A 15869-nucleotide genomic window follows, 5' to 3' on the forward strand; every position below is an offset into this window, starting at 1 on the left:
GTACCCGCCCAGGCTTTGCATTCTCAGGGTGCAGGACTACTTTGTGTCCCTAGGGTGAATAAAAAGTCTGCGGGTCACAGAGCTTTCTCTTATCATGCCCCTGTTCTGTGGAATGATCTCCCTGCGTCAATAAAACAGTCAGATTCTGTGGAGACTTTCAAGTCCAGACTTAAGGCGCACTTATTTTCCCTTTCGTATGGCTAGCATACTGGGATAGTTTTGTTTTACGCTTTTTACTCTTTTAATTCATTTTATTAGTAAACAGAGCATGCCGCGGCCTCAACTTTACCTAAATTCTGGGTCTTTTAGTGACGCTTAGGGCAAGTGGCCAGCGATCACCTTAGTATTTCCTGTTTTTTCTTGTTGTTTAATGCTGGCAAATTATACTGTATTTCTTGTCTTTCTGATGCCTGATTCTGTTTGCTTTCTCTCTCTCTTTCTCTCTCTTTCTCTCTCTGTTTAAGGTGCAGCTCCATCCAGAGATGGGAGTACAACCCCTGGCAAAAATTATGGAATCACCGGCCTCGGAGGATGTTCATTCAGTTGTTTAATTTTGTAGAAAAAAAGCAGATCACAGACCTGACACAAAACTAAAGTCATTTCAAATGGCAACTTTCTGGCTTTAAGAAACACTATAAGAAATCAAGAAAAAAAGATTGTGGCAGTCAGTAACGGTTACTTTTTTAGACCAAGCAGAGGAAAAAAATATGGAATCACTCAATTCTGAGGAAAAAATTATGGAATCACCCTGTAAATTTTCATCCCCAAAACTAACACCTGCATCATATCAGATCTGCTCGTTAGTCTGCATCTAAAAAGAAGTGAACACACCTTGGAGAGCTGTTGCACCCAGTGGACTGACATGAATCATGGCTCCAACACGAGAGATGTCAATTGAAACAAAGGAGAGGATTATCAAACTCTTAAAAGAGAGTAAATCATCACGCAATGTTGCAAAAGATGTTGGTTGTTCACAGTCAGCTGTGTCTAAACTCTGGACCAAATACAAACAACATCGGAAGGTTGTTAAAGGCAAACATACTGGTAGACCAAGGAAGACATCAAAGCGTCAAGACAGAAAACTTAAAGCAATATGTCTCAAAAATCGAAAAATGTACAACAAAACAAATGAGGAACGAATGGGACCGAACTGTAAGAAACCGCCTAAAGGAAATGGGATTTACATACAGAAAAGCTAAACGAAAGGCATCATTAACACCTAAACAGAAAAAAACAAGGTTACAATGGGCTAAGGAAAAGCAATTGTGGACTGTGGATGACTGGATGAAAGTCATATTCAGTGATGAATCTCGAATCTGCATTGGGCAAGGTGATAATGCTGGAACTTTTGTTTGGTGCCTTTCCAATGAGATTTATAAAGATGACTGCCTGAAGAGAACATGTAAATTTCCACAGTCATTGATGATATGGGGCTGCATGTCAGGTAAAGGCACTGGGGAGATGGCTGTCATTACATCATCAATAAATGCACAAGTTTATGTTGATATTTTGGACAATTGAAAGGATGTTTGGGGATGATGAAATCATTTTTCAAGATGATAATGCATCTTGCCATAGAGCAAAAACTGCAAAAACATTCCTTGCAAAAAGACACATAGGGTCAATGTCATGGCGTAGGGTCAATGTCAATGAGCAGATCTGATTTGATGCAGGTGTTAATTTGGGGGATGAAAATTTACAGGGTGATTCCATAATTTTTTCCTCAGAATTGAGTGATTCCATATTTTTTTCCTCTGCTTGGTCTTAAAAGTAATCGTTACTGACTGCCACAATCTTTTTTTCTTGATTTCTTATAGTGTTTCTTAAAGCCAGAAAGTTGCCATTTGAAATGACTTTAGTTTTGTGTCATGTCTGTGATCTGCTTTTTTTCTACAAAATTAAACAACTGAATGAACATCCTCTGAGGCCGGTGATTCCATAATTTTTGCCAGGGGTTGTAGTATTTGTGCCGGAGACCCTCCTGTCCTGTGCACCAACAGCATTTCCTGTATATTCATTTTATGAATTGTTTCTGTGAATTGTTCTGTAATTTATGTTTGTAGCATGGCTCAAGCAGAGGGTCACCCTTTTGAGTCTGGTCTGTTTGAGGTTTCTTCCTCAGAGGGAGTTTTTCCTTACCACTGTTGCTCTGGGGGTTGGTAAGGTTAGACCTTACTTGTGTGAAGCACCTTGAGGCAACTCTGTTGTGATTTAAATGAAAATAAATTAAATAAAAATACCTTTGCAAAGACCCAAGACCCATGTCATGGAAAAACCCCTAAACATTAAAAAATCAATAATCCTTTGATAATTTTGTGAGTTGTCTAGTTCTAACACACAAAAAATGAGACAAATCCTCTTCAGCAGAAAACAGCAATGCTAACGTGAGCACCAGAGTGTTCAAATTACTTTTGAAGAAGTCATCCTACATAGGCTGTGATGCCCACTTGTGCTAGTGCTTATCCTTGGCTACCATTGCATGAAGTGAATGATAGCCTGCGGCTGTGTCCCAATTTAGGGGCTGCACCCTTCTAAGGCTGCATTTGTTGGTCACATATAGTGGCTTGCAAAAGTATTCAGCCCCTTGGTATTTCACACATTTTAATTTGTTTATGGCATTTCAAATACACAAAGTAAACCAGGCTTCTCAATATAAAGATTTCTAAAATTATCTTCCTTAAACTCAAACTGAAAGTGTATCTCTACAACCTGACATAAATTAATTAAAAATATAAAAGCCAAGATGATGGATTGCATAGGTAATGGGCCCCTTTGGTATAATACCTGTAAGTAATCAGTTTCATTGCCAGTTTTCTTTAGACAAGTCAGGGGATGGATGCATGAACATTTCCAAGTCACTGAATATGTCTTGGACTTTATTTACATCAGTTATGAAGAAATACAAACAGTATGGCACTCTATGGTAAATCTGTGTGGAGTAGACAGTTCTCAAAACTAAGTGATTGTGCAAGGAGAAGAGTGAGGAAAGCCACCAAGACACCTAGACAACACAGAAGAAGTTATCGGCTTCTGTGGCTGTGATTGGAGAAATTGTGCACAGTGCAAGTTTTGGATTTTACTATATCCCCCATTTATACAGCTTCATGATGAAGTGGAGCACAGGAGGATTTTATTAAAAAGAAGACCTGAAAGTTCACCTACAATTTGCCAGAAGGTACATCTGAGATGCAAGCCTCAATTTGATGTTTTTGTGAAAGAAGACCCTCGTCTATACCACTTCATCATGAAGCTGTATAACTGGAGATACAAAACGAAGAATTTGCACTGTGCACAATTTCTTCAATCACAGCCACAGAAGCCTAAAACTTTTTTTCTGGGTTGTCTGGGTGTCTTGGTGGCTTTCCTCACTGTTCTCCTTCTTGCACAGTCACTCAGTTTTTGAGAACTGTCTACGCCACACAGATTTACCATGGAGTACCATACTGTTTGTATTTCTTCATAACTGATGGAAATAAAGTTCAAGACATGTTCAGTGACTTGGAAATGTTCATGTATCCATCTCCTGACTTGTCTGAAGAAATCTGGCACTTAAACTGATTATTTACAGGTATTATACCAAAGGGGCTGATTGCAACCCATTATCTTGGCCTTTATATTTTTAATTAATTTATATCAAATTGTAGAGATTTGTTTTCAGTTTGAGTCTAAGGAAGATAATTTTAGAAATTTTTATATTGAAAAGCCAATCTTACGTGTCCAGTCTAAAGCTGCATTTGTTGGATGCATATGACATAAGTGACACAACTAGGCTGTCACATTTCCAAGGCTCCTTGGAATGCAGCTGATGAATGTAGCAGTGTCCTCCAAAAATTAAGGATACAACAGATGCATCCTTTGCGCTCCAAACAATCCCAACATTCATTGTTTGATTCCCCCCTCCCCCCCGCAAGGCAAAATGGTTGGAAAACTATAAAAGAAAAAAGCCTCCATATGCACAAGTATAAATAAGTTCTGAAAAATGATTGCTAGGTTGTCACATGCAGCTGTCAACATTGCCAGGTGACAGGGGGTAGGGGTTAAAAAAAGCTAATGATGCAACTGCAAAATGTTCCATGGCCTAGATCATGTGACTTCAGAACAGTTTGTTAGCCTCCATTGTCTCAAAAGGCTTGACCTTTGTAGGTTGCAACCTCAGAAATATGCGGTTCCTGAGATGAGACACCTGTCCATCAGCTTACATCCCCAGCCAAGCCATCCGATAGCTATTTATAGCTGGGAGGACTAGGACAATGCAGATGAAGTAGCATGACGGGGAATTGAAATCAGGTCTACATACTGGTAGCCCAAGTCCTTATCCACAGAGGTCACTACTAGTCAATTTTACTGTGACACTGAACATAAAGGCATCATGTTTATGATGTATTAAACACAGACTTTAGAAAAATTGAAATATAGCAAAAATAAAATATTTTTAAATTATTTTGTGCAAATGAAATGATTCGGATTCAGCAAAAGTGCATACGTTCATTCAGCCTCTATATCCATTTACTCCAATCAAGGGTCACGGGGGTGCTGGAGCCTATCCCAGCAGCCATAGGGCAAGAATCAGGGTACACCCTGAACAGGACACCAGCCTATCACAGGGCCAGATATAGACTGACAAACGCAACCATACCATCTGCCAATTTTCAAGTTTCCAATTCACAGAACCTGCATGTCTTTGGGAGAGGAAGCCGGAGCACCGAGAGGGAACCCACGCAAACACTCAGAGAACATGCACACTCCACACAGAAAGGACAGGGTGCATAGTGATCCAAGAACCTGCTTGCTGTGAGGCAAGAGTGCTGACCACTAATCCACTGTGCTGCCCAAAGGTGCATACAAATTTAATAATGGTAATATAAAATGCTTTTGGTAATATTGTTCATGGGCATGCAAAAAAAATCTCAATATTCAAACTACTCTTCAGAAAAGCTCAAAACAAAATATGTATTTAATTAGTTGTTCCTCTTCCACAAGCTCTAGATTGGCGAGCCTTCCTGATGCAACGCCACATTACATCAAGAACAGGGAGGAGCTGTTTTGAACCAGGAATCTTCCACACTGGAAACAAGTGCACTAACCACTTGGCTGCAATGCTGCCAACAAAGCTATCTTCTATTTGTACAGAAAAAAAAGAATACATTGAGTAAAAATAAAAAATTACTACCATTTTGCTCATTGAACAGAAAGTAATTTGGAGAATAATGTATACTCCCATTTAAACAATATCAACTGATTTGATCCGCACTGCTGGGACACATTAGAGATGAATAAACACTGAAATGAGTGGTTATGGCCCTGTTAAAAATAGCATTAAACCAATATTATTAAATGAACTCTGACATGATTTGGATTGGGGGCGTCTGACATGGAACTCCCACAAAAGAGGTCAAAACATTTATATGTCCTTCTTACCTGTAATTGAAAATATTATATTTCCCATATACATCATGCCTGGAAAAATCTTATAACATGACAAGTGGTCACACATTCGCTACGCTCACTAAGTGGACAATAAATGGTGCACATGCACGTTCCTGTCATATCAGAAACTTCAGATTAATTACTTCAGTGTAAGTGATTCCACAGCCTCATCATAGACACTCACCTTGACTTATAGCATGATGATAGTGTCTATAAGGCTTCTACAGAAACCAGCCTGGTAGCTCCTGGCAGCACACAGCCAAGCAATTCTTTGCAATATAAGCACTGAGCTCTAAATACCCACTGGCCACCATGTGAGACATTATGGATGGAAAGTTTGAACCTTGTAACCCTAAGGGATGGTACCAAACTGGGAGGCAGCTACAGACAAGGTTGGCGATCATTTCCCAGTAACATTTCCGACACAGCTAAACTGGACCATTCTGTAACATCTCGTCTGCCTGCATTACTCCCACCATCACAATGGCTCATTTCTTTGGCACAACCCAAAAAGTCTTGACTCCAGCAAAGCAATCCAACTCTACAAAATGAAACTCGCAAACTGACAAATCAATGGTGGATCAATAAGGCTGCTGAAATCCAAGCCCTTGCAGATAGAAATGACAGCAGAGGCTTTTCCAATGACACCAAAGCAATCTAAGGCCACTCCACCCAAGAACAAGCACCTCTTCAAAGCAAGGATGGCCTGAGCCTGTTGAAGACCAAGATGACATCAGTGCTCACTGGGAAGAACACTGTGAAGACCTCTTGAACACCAACCCACTCGCTGAGTAGGAGGAAGTGCTCAGCCATTTACCAAGACAAGACGTCGTTGAAGAATTCAGTTGAACCCCAACTCTTGAAGAAACTCTTGTTGCCCTTAAAGGCCTGAAAAACAACTAACTACTCAGGGAAGACAACATTCCCCAGTGAGGCCTTTATAGAAGGAGGTCCCTTTCTCCAACACCAACTGCACCAACTAATCATCAAAATCTGGACTCAAGAAGATATACCAGCAGACCTGAAAGACTCAATAATTGTTACCATCTACAAGTGGAAAGGAGTCAAATCTGTGGAAACCACCTTGGAATTTTCTGTCGACTGCAGGAAACGTTCTTGCACGGATTGCCAACAACCATCTGAGACAACTAGCAGAAAACATCTTTCCTGAAACCCAGACTGGCTTCCGGCCATCAAGAGGCACATCAGACATAATCTTCACTATCTGCCAATTGTAAGGAATGCTGAGAACAACAACTATTGTAATTTGCCTCCACTGACTTGATAAATGTCTTCAGCAACATATCACACGCACTCTTGTGGATGATCCTGAGTAAAACTGGCTGTCTGGAGAAATTTATGAAGATCCTGGGGCTTCTCCACAATGGCATGTCTGCCAAAGCTCTGGTAAATGGCACAAAAACTGAAGCCTTCAGTGTTCAATCAGGAGTAAAGCAGGGCTGCATCATCACCCCTACATTCATCATCATCATCTTTGTGGCAACAATCCTCCACCTGATCAAGGACAAGGTGCCAGCATTAATTGACATCCTGTACAGAACGGATGGAAAGCTCTTCAACTTGAGCCGACTGAGAGCCATGTTTTGCACAAGAAGGTCTTCAGAAAATCCTTGAAATTTTCGATGAAGCCTACACCAAACTTGGTCTTCACATCAACGTGTAGCAGACACAGGTCCTGTATTAGCCTCTACCCAACATGGTCAATCCAAAGCTTCCTGCTATGAAATTGCATGGACAGGTCCTGGAGAGCGTGACCCACTTTCCATACCTGGGCAACCATGTGTCATCAAACCGTGTCATCGATGATGAGGTCCAACACCAACTCAAGTGTGCTTAAACTGCTTTTAGCCAGCTTCGCACCCGTGTTTTCAACAGCCAAGACGTTCAATGCGAGACGAAAATCCTTGTCTTCAAAGCCACCATTATAGCAACCTGCTGTACAAATCTAAGACCTGGACCTTCTATCGCCACCACCTGAAGAACCTTGAGCGATTCCACCACCGGTGCCTGAAGAGTATCCTCCACAGCAGGTGGGAAGACAATTGTACCAACATCAGAGTCTTGGCTGAAGCCAAGCTACAGAGCATAGAGTGTGACATCATCTAGAACCAGCTTTGGTGGGTGCATCACATCCTGAGGATGGATGACAGCTGACTTTCCAAGCAGATCGTCTACTCCCAGCTAGCTGACTGAAGGAGCTACTCAAGAGCTCAAGAGCTGCTCCATCGATTGGAAGACCTGGGTAGAACATGTGAAGGACCAAGACCGCTGGCAAGTAATGATTTTCTCAAAAATGCGGATGAACAACAGATGAGGAGAAAGAGGAAGGCAAGGGAGGAAGATCCTGACCTGCTTCCTGCATCAACCACATGCAATATCTGTTAGAAACAGTGTGTGTCAAGACTGGGGCTGTTGATATATGTCCGCGTTCATCGACAAAGCGGCCAACTTCCTCGTCACTGAGGTGCTGCCACAATGTTGATGAATGCTAACATTAGCTAGTTTGTAAGATTTGGCTTATGTTACAGTTTAGATAACTAACGTCAGTTAGCTAAAGCTAAGATATGCCTTACCTAAAATTAGCTACAAAATATAAGGTCAGAACCCCCCAGTTTGACATCGAGTAGTCTGTCTTAGTGTTGATAAACCTAATTCTCCAATAGAGTTTATTTCGCACTATGAAAGACTTTGTTTGACATGGTTTTTAATGGGACTATATGTCCTCGCCGTGGTTTTAATTTAACACTGCAGGATTAATTGTGTAATACATGGGCAACTTTTGAAGCGATGTAACTTGTTCTGCTACATTTACAAGCTGTTATTCTGTGACGTTGATCCATATCCTCCCACTGTGACCCACTTAGACCCTGGACATCATTGTCATAGTTGATTACGTTTTCCAAATGCAACATGTGCCATTCACACTGCCTCAAAAAGCTGCTTTTGCATGATTAGCATCCAGGCAGCAATGCACAGCAGAAATGAACACAACGATTAAAAAAAACTCTCTCAGCAAGCAAAATTTAAATCACACTGTGGTTAAAATCACAGGCCTACTGGCTCGTGCTATATGAAACGGCTGACTGCCCTCGCGGTCACCTAATCACCTCTGCTTTTACATTAATTCATCCTGAGATGAACATTGTTCCTCTGAGTTTTGCATACTTCATTGTCACCTGCCTTTAATTAGCAGCCTGCTGACAGACACTCGACTGGATGTGCATGCTACTTTCCGTGTGCCCATGCATTCAGAAAGAATCGCTTCTTTTTCTTATACCAGTGGCTGAGATTTTTCCTCTTTTTTTTAAAAATGCATTTTTAAATAAGTACGGTTTAGCACATTTTGCAGCACTGTAAATTAAGTTCAGTTACATAAAATATAAGAATGCAAATCTCATCATGCAGAATCATCAGCTTTTCCTGTTATCACTTTTTGCATCAGGTTCATGATGATGATGGTGGTGGTAATTATTTTTCTTATTTCCTACTGTCATTGAACTCATCATAGAACATAAAGCCTTCTTCATTTGTAAAAGCACATTCAGGTGATCTCCAAGTCTTCTGATCTCTTGTGAAATTAAAAAAAAACAAAAAAACAGCACTGTTCAGCACATCTGCATGTCTTTATAAATACTCAGATTTTTTCCCCCACTTCTTGAATATTTAAACAGGTAACATGCTATTTTTTTGTTCCTATTTCCCTTTATCCAACCCTGAAATGATTCAGAGTACACTGCCCCCTAGCGTCCACAGCTGTCTGTGACAGTGCAGGAAGGAGGATGATGGGGTATATGAGGAGGATGGAGGAGGCTGCTTGGTTTGTGCTTTAATGAAGTGCCATCTTTTCACTGTTCCATCCAATCAGAAAGCAGCTTGCTAACACTGTTCATACAACCCGTGGAAGTAGGTGGCGAATGCAAATGCTCTGAGATCAAGGTTTCTCTTCGGCGACAGCGTGCCGCTCATTTCTCTCCTTTTTCTATGTCTGAAAGAAGGCGGCGCAAACACAAAGACAGGCCGCAGATTGAGAGCTTCCGTATGGCATGCTGCATCATGGAATATTAGTGTTACTTATGAGTGACAGTTTATTAGATAAATAGTGAGGAATGCAGTATCGCAACGTCTACATTACAGACACTTGGGGTAAATGTAGAGCTCAAACTAGGCCAAAGGACTAACCTACATAAGACCTTCTTCTCTCTTGGTGCTCTGCAGTAACAAACGTTGAATTGCTTAATTTGTGGTGCTACACTCCAAAAATACACCCGTATAATCGAAGTCACGGTGTAATTGTGATCCTGTTGTTTTGCATGCCTCAGGTCCAACCGACTTCATTTTCCCTGATGTGTTTTTATGAGGCTGATGATGCACGCGGTATTCACCAAGCACTTCGACCTCCAGACTCTCCCACTCTCCGCTGTTAAACCGCGCTATGTCGCTAATTAGAGGAACGCAACTCTGTGCTGCTTTGAGGAAATGTAAAAACGTACTGAAATGAAGGCAGCAAATTCTAAACATGTGAGAGAAATCTGTTTTCAGTAAGTCAGACTACAATTTAATAATCTTGAATGGTCAGTGATTGGGGCTTTATATATGAGCCAACATCAAGGGGCATAAAATGAGAACAGGTTATGGGCACACCAACCCTTTTTGTTTCCATATTTATTATATTCAGTCACATGAAAAAAATAATTTGGCACTCTTCAGCATTTTTTGGTGAACGCATTTAAAACAAGAGCAATCAAGAGATTTCTGAGGTCCGCCAATCTGGATCTGGATCACCTCTAAAATTCAGTGGAGTCTTCCATGCCCTAATATCTATCTGTGGTGCAGATTTTGTGGCAATACGTGCAGTTGTTTTGACGTAATACTGCTAACAGAGAAAAAAATAAATAAATAAATAAATGCCAATGATTTTATTACATCCTTGGTGGACAAAAAAAAAGAAGAATTATTCACTCTTTTGTATATTACCATTTCTAACATTAGATCCTTTAAATTCAAAGTGAAGACTAATCACTATAACATGGCATTAAAGCTATAGGGCCTTTCAAATTATGCAAACCTGAGAAAAGTTCATTTCTACCGAAATCCAAGCATTATAATGGAGGTTTATTGTTGTAACAAGTTGAGAAATTACAGCTCATTTTAGTGAAGAGGACATATTCATCTTGGGGGAAAATTCCATAAAGAATATTGTGTTATCCTTCATCGCCATCTTGCAGACTAACCACAGGAGGAAACGTGTGTGCATGTGTGATGTTTTGAAATTACCTGTGACCCATCTTACATTAACATCCATAAGATTTCTTATAAATCACTTCCAAATCTACCAGATGTTGGCCATAGTGTCCCATCCCTTGAATTTCTTCCCTTCAGATGTTACAATTCTACATTCATTCCAGAAAGCATGAACTTTGGTCATATTGGCAGTATCATATTATGAATGCTTTATCTAAATGCTAAGGATATTATTATATTAAGGACATTAATATAATAAATTGATATTAAGGAAATTATAGTGGTGCCAAAGAAAATTCTTTTTATGTCTTAAATTAAAAAGTAAATAGAAATAACAAAACAAAAATAATGTTATGCATAAATATGAGCATCATTTACTATAACAAAATCAGCAATTTTACAGCCAGTTTTCATTGGACCAGATGGCAAATCTGCTGGATTACATACTTCTCAAAAACTGAGTGACCGTGCAAGGGGGAGACAAGTGAAAGAAGCGACCAAGACAACCATGACAACCTCTTAAACAGTTAGAACCTGTGGCTGTGATTTTTTTGCGAGCCTCATATGTATGTATGCCACTGTTTTCATTCATTCATTTTCAACCGCTTATCTGGGTCCAGGTCATGTTAGCAGCAGAGTAAGCAGCTCCTCCCACACTTCCCTATCATCTGCCAAATCCTGTAATGCTTTCCGGGGATCCCAAGGCGTTCCAACGCCATCTGGGAAATAACATCTCTCCAGCATGTCCTAGGTCTTCCCTAGGGCCTCCTCCTGGTTGGACGTGCCTGGAAGACCTCCGTAAGGAGACAACCAAGGGATATCCTCACCAGGTTCTCGAACCTCTCCTTTTGATGTGAAGAAGCATTTTTGGTGGCGTACACTTTTGTGATTGCCTTGGTCTCTGTACATGCATCAATGTCAGCAATATACCTTAAGAATGCTTAACTGATTCTGAACAAACTTGGCAGGTAAATTAAACCTCTGGATGGGAAGACACTATTTGATTTTGGTTAGGATTTGTTAATGATCAAGGTCACGGATGATGGTCAAATTTCCAGCCCCAGGTTCATATATAGTAAAACAGATACTTTTATACTAGTGATACTTTGGAATGTGGGTGTGATGTCACTGTGCTCTCTGAGTACTTTTTGCTCTAGTTATATTTTTTTTACTTGTATTCACTGTTTTTAGAAATTTTAATATCATATAATAAAATATATCATAATAAAATTCAAATAAGTCACACCCCAAGTTTTCATCTATTATATTTTGCACTCATCAGGATTACATTTTAGATTTATACATTTATCCTAAGGTGAACTGTACACAGGGATCAGTATCTTCTTCAAAAGAGCTTTATCGTGTAGACAGAAATCATCAGGAAACAATCAGTGGACCTTTTGGTAAATGGGACACCTGTTTATTTTTCAAAGGTTTGGAAAAGCCTCGATGCGCACCTTTTAAAATACAGTGAGAGTATAGATACATTAGCAAGTCTATCCCCTCCAGTTTACCATTAATAACACAAAAACAATAAATGCTATTATCTTGTACATCTCCAAATTAAAATGGTGCGTAATGTGGAAAAACTGATTAAAATGTGGTGACATTTGATGCACCACATCAATTGAAAAAACAAAACAAAACTCACTGAACAAAGTATGGGTTGGTGCAAAAGTGGGCACCATGGTAGCCAAGTGATCAGTTCACTTGTTTACAAAAAAGAAGGCTCCTAGTTCAAGACCAGCTGAGTGTAATGTGGTGTTGCTTCAGGAAAGGCATCCAGTGTAAAATTTGTTGGTTTAAATTAGCAATGAATTGTTAAAGTTCAATTTTATTTATCTTACCTCAATGTTAAGAAAACTTGTATTGGACTACTGCAACATCCAAATGTTTTTAGGTCCCTGGAATTTTGATCATTATATTAGATTACATATAACTTTACCGATCCCTTTATGAGGACTCCCTCAGAGAAATTTAGGTTCCAGCAACATGGTATAGCAGCACACAGGGTAAGAAGCACACAAGAGTACATAAAAATAACATTAAAAAAAAACTTATTTTCATTAATTCATCAAAACTGAAATGTCCAAGTATAGCAATTTTCTACAAAATACAAAATAAAAACACCCTTGTTCCATACTGCTACAACTACTACTAATAATAATAATAATAAGAAGAATAACAAATGAGGATGATAATGTCAAAATTAACAACCCTTGAATTACTTACAGATGTACTGGCAGGTACATAACAACACAAAGATAGTTGTTGGTGATCATGCAGTCAAAAAACTGGTTCTAAAAGCCTCATTAAATGCAAACTGGTTCTCTTCAAAAAATGGCAGGTGACCACTGAAGAGTCAGTGTCATTTCACCAACAAAAACAGACTGATTTTTAAAGGTGAAGAGTGGTTTTTATTTATATTTGTTTGTAACTATAAAACATTTCAGAACTTTTCCTGATTTTGAAAGCTTTTAGATACATTAAATGTGTCGGAAACATTTGCACAGGACTTTATTGGGATTTATTTTGAGATAAATAAAAGATAAAAGTGACAAATAAATGTCACTTTATCATGAAAGCAACATCAGGTAAAGATGATAAACATGAATAATTGTTTCTAGAAGTCATTTCCATAAATGCTGTCATCTTGTCAGTCAAAAGAAAACCAGGACGTTGTTCTGAGAGTTAATTTGCTGTGTTGACACGACTTGTCTACAACACGATCACATATTGTTGCCCTGTTGCTTTGTGCGACCCCTGACCTCTCATTGCAACCTGCTGAAGCGCATGCCGACCACGGAGGAGGTCACTGGGGTCAGCGGAGACATTTAGCGATGCCCTGAGGGAATATGGCCTCTGGACACCACAGGGCTCCTGCAGCTACTCCTCCAGAATGTGAACAAGAAAAGCGAGAATACATATTTATAACGCACGTGCATCCACAGTGCATGTTTTTGCAAAAGACGTTTGCATATGTGTACATCTCAATGGTGGGGTTTTTTTCATCTGCAGGAGACGAAGAAAGAAATCTTTTTTAGCCAGCAATATTTCACTTGAGAATATGAAAGAGGCAAAGCTGCAGAAAAACCTACTTTCATCATTATCAATTTTGTTTCTAATGAAAGACTGAGAATTATGTACCACTTTTAGCACATTACGGAGTGAATACAACGCGAAAATGCTCAGTTTCTTTTGAAGGTATTTCTTTTATTCCTCTTACAAAAAGTCTATTATCTGCTCATGGTGAATCCATATTAAGGAAGAAAAGCAACTATCATTCATCTTGTACAATGCATAGCTGTAAATTACTGCATTATCTCTGCTGGCATGGAGGGAGGAAGGAGTGGTAACAAGCAGCGGAGTGTGTGTGTGTGTGTGTGTGTGGGGGGGGGGGGGTGAAAATAAAGAGAAAGGGTGTGGAAAAGCACCCCAACACACATCCACACACCCTTCAGTCTGAAGTCAACGAGAAAGATTATGCTCGGCCTTATCCAGTAGGGCCTGTCAGATTTATTTCCAACATCAAGGGATGGTGTCGTCTGCAGCCCCCATCCATCAGAGGCCTGTCTGGGGCCAGTGTGGTCACTGCGCGAGGCGTGGTAGCTGGGACAGCAAGTTGGAGGGCTGAAAGAGGCGGAAGCATACGGTTTTGGCAGCGTGCAAAACAGAATTGGTTGCCAGGGGCACACAGGCCCCGTGGCATTCTCCACTGTTTCGCAATGGGAGCGCTCAGTAAGTCACCAGTGGAGGTGAAAAGTACTGTCACCGACATGAAAAGAGAGCCCCCCCCCCCCACTCAATACAGAAATCCAAAAAAAAAAAAAAAAAACCTCCCTCGCTCTATTTCTTGTCAATATGTCTCACATTTGAAATCCTTATTACGGATTAGAAAAAAAATGGTGATGTGTGTTCATTGTTCAGGGACATGTCCCCTCTCACACTCACACACACACACACACACACACACACACACACACACACACACACACACACACACACACACACACACACACACACACACACACACACACACAAGTGTGCATCCACACAGAGTGTTCTCCTCACCGGGCACCCCACCCACCCCTTCTCATTGTGCAAGAATGTAACCTAGCAACTATTTAATTAAAATAGCATCAGCAAGGATAGAAAGCCCTTTTTTTTTATTGTGCCCTCCCTCGCAAGGATTTCCTCCAATCTCCACACCGCGACTCAAAAGTGACGCCGTGTCTGCTGCCGTATTGTGCCCCGCGTGCGTCTTCACGCCTTTGTTTCTTGCTATTTCGACAAAAAGCCACAGTGCAAAACGCCACGAGTCGTCATCGGCGTTGAGCCACTGGACCGGGACAGGGTGAACGCGTGATGTGATTGTGCCAAAGACGAGGTGAAGCAAGGCCTTCACCTCGCTTTCCTTAAGAGGAATGCATCAGGAATTATACAACGCCTACTTTTCTTCTTCTTCTTCTTCTTCTTCTCCCCCTCCTTTTCTCTTTGTATGTCACATCACAGCACCCTCTGTTTTGACCTAAAAACAGGCGCCTCTTACTACACTCTACATGTGTGCCAAGCTCGAGCAACGTGGAGCAATTAGAGGAAATGTGAAGCAGCTTCGCGTGTCAGCGTATATCGGGCTCACTGTCAGTCAAAGCGCATCCATGACTCCTCTGCTCCCACAAACAAACAATGGGGCAATATTCCAGTTCAGGGCTGTCAAAACACAAGGCCCCATCTCTGTCTCTCTCTCTCTCTCTCTCTCTCTCTCTCTCTCTCTCTCTCTCTCTCCCTCTCTCTCTCTCTGTGCGTCGCTACATCTAATGGATACCCTGATGTGTCAGTGGAGTTACGTGTCCTTTCTTGATTTTCAGGAGCACGTTGTGTAGTAAAGGTGCAGCAGAAGGATCCACGCAGCTCCTTTCACTGACACCTCGAAAGAAGAACCTCCATCATTATTTAAGAAGTAATGCAGTGAAAGTCACAGAAAATGGGTTTAATGATCCTCCTTCCAAATGGGTGCATTATGGGGTTGACCTCCACTTCAGGTACACTCATCCATTCTACCAAATAATAAATAAAAAATCCACCTCATATCTTTTTTCTTCTTTTTCTCACTTTTCTCACAGCTATTTCCATTTTATTTTTATAATAAAATTAGATGCACACTTTTGCCTAATAATGCC

At 40.5% G+C, this 15869-nt stretch overlaps 1 long non-coding RNA gene across 1 annotated transcript in view; it reads right to left on the reverse strand.

Moving 5' to 3' along the window:
* Positions 1-15472: 15472 nt before the first annotated feature.
* LOC117510393 overlaps positions 15473-15869 on the reverse strand; it is a 100567-nt gene continuing 100170 nt past the window's right edge. The window contains exon 2 of the long non-coding RNA XR_004560711.1: positions 15473-15616. This is a non-coding gene — a long non-coding RNA (uncharacterized LOC117510393). The remainder of the gene's footprint in view (positions 15617-15869) is intronic.

The sequence above is a fragment of the Thalassophryne amazonica genome, chromosome 5 (genome assembly GCF_902500255.1).
Source record: "Thalassophryne amazonica chromosome 5, fThaAma1.1, whole genome shotgun sequence".
NCBI classification, from domain to species: domain Eukaryota; kingdom Metazoa; phylum Chordata; class Actinopteri; order Batrachoidiformes; family Batrachoididae; genus Thalassophryne; species Thalassophryne amazonica.